Here is a 1,846-nt window from a genome sequence, read left to right on the forward strand (position 1 = left end):
GGGTAAGGTGTTTCAGTGAAAAGGTGGGAGCACAGGTAGACCAACAAGCAAATTCAGTACGTGGCTTAACCCAGATGGCAGGGAGAGAGCACCAGCACAGCCACTAGACAGGAGTTAGTGGAATCCCCTTGTACCCTGCCAAGTAGGTTTCTGAGTCCAGAAACATTCTGTTATGTCTGCCTGGGTGGTCCCTGTAGTTAGGCTGCTCAGACTGCCCTGCCTGCCCTCCACCTTCCTTTGTTTCCCATAGACCCTGCCCTTTCTGCCTTCCCGTCCAGCTCACTCCTCTCAAAGCCACCCCTTCTGGATGTGTGTCGGGGGTCCTGCAAGAACAGGAAGCTCATCTTCCTAAAACACAGGGCCTCCTTACAAACACCAGAGTCACTGTGTTTGGGAAACATACAACCCTTTCCTATTATCCACTCAAACCCAAGCAGAGAATATGAAATGATGAATAACTAGAGAGTCGTGACTTTCCAGAAAACAGAAAGGTGGAGTAAGCACACCATCCCTCCATAAGAGTGAGGTGATGTCAGTGCAGGGAAAGGTTGGGTACCTTCTTTAAGTTTGTTTTTGTCGTTTTGGGCTGTGACCAATTGAGATGGAGAGGGAGGCTCTCCCAAAGGGGAATGTCTGCAGGAACCAGAGTAGCTGAGCCCAACCATTCATGATGCCTTTAGACTTGCACATACAATGGCACACAAGGACTCTCCACGTGAATCAGCCACAAGCCACACCCATTGCACAGAAGGGTGTGATGATGGTCCACCGAGTACTGAGTGATGGGGCCCAGGGGCCGAGGCTCTGATAAGGAATAAACTGAACCCACATGTAATAGCCAGAGGAGATGGTGATGACTGTGAACCAGAACAGACTGCCCCCTGGAAGTAAGCCTCATCGCCTGCCGCCTTCCCCATCGCTGCAGCACATCCCCTGGAGAATATTTTTAAGGATTTATTTGAGCCAAACTTGATAACCAGAACAGGGAGTGGAGCTTTTTCTGTCCCTGAGATCGGTTATCACCAAGTCCAAGATAGACATCGGGGACCAGGAGATTTAAGCAAAAGCGTGGAGCGTTTATTACAAGCAGATTCAGGCTCCCCCCATGGGGAGGGGCCCACTAATGGGCTGTCCCTGAAGCCTGTGGTCTCGGGTGTTTATGTGCCACCAGCCTGCTCTGTGTCTACCCGTGTGCCCACCTGATTGGCCCCTCATTGTTCTTGCCCAGCAGGGACCTGCACGTCCCTGTTCCCTTGTGTGCGTTCACCTTACTGTCCCAGGCCCTCCCTCATTTCCCAGGCCTCCCGCTCTGAGTCCAGAAACATTCTGTTATGTCTGCCTGGGTGGTCCCTGTAGTTAGCCTTCTCAGACTGCCCTGCCTGCCCTCCACCTTCCTTTGTTTCCCATAGACCCTGCCCTTTCTGCCTTCCCGTCCAGCTCACTCCTCTCAAAGCCGCCCCTTCTGGATGTGTGTCTGGGGTCCTGCAAGAACAGGAAGCTCATCTTCCTAAAACACAGGGTCTCCTTACAAACACCAGAGTCACTGCTCAGCCCAGGCCCTCCTCCCGCCTCTGCTGGCCTGGGATGGGCGCTGCCCCCTCTGTTTTCTCTGTTGTTGCTAGATTTCTGGGCGGTTGCTCTTCTCCCTTCTCATTCTCTGTTTGTTCAAAAGCAGTCACTGAGCAGAAGGGGCAGAAGCAAAATGGTGGCGTAGGCAGCTCCAAACTCTTGTTCCTTCACAAAAACATCAAAAAACAAACCAAAACTATCAGAACTGGCATCTGTCAGGCTCTCAAACACAGTCAGAGACCTGCAGCTACTGAGCGAACCCCGAGTCATGTACATG

At 52.2% G+C, this 1,846-nt stretch overlaps 1 pseudogene across 1 annotated transcript; it reads right to left on the reverse strand.

Moving 5' to 3' along the window:
- Positions 1-561: 561 nt before the first annotated feature.
- Positions 562-917, reverse strand: LOC308527185 (transmembrane protein 254-like; annotated as a pseudogene). Its single transcript has one exon. The product of its transcript is annotated as a transmembrane protein 254-like (transcript).
- Between the last annotated feature and the right edge of the window lie 929 nt (positions 918-1,846).

The sequence above is a fragment of the Myotis nattereri genome, assembly GCF_964212035.1.
Source record: "Myotis nattereri genome assembly, chromosome: 1".
NCBI classification, from domain to species: domain Eukaryota; kingdom Metazoa; phylum Chordata; class Mammalia; order Chiroptera; family Vespertilionidae; genus Myotis; species Myotis nattereri.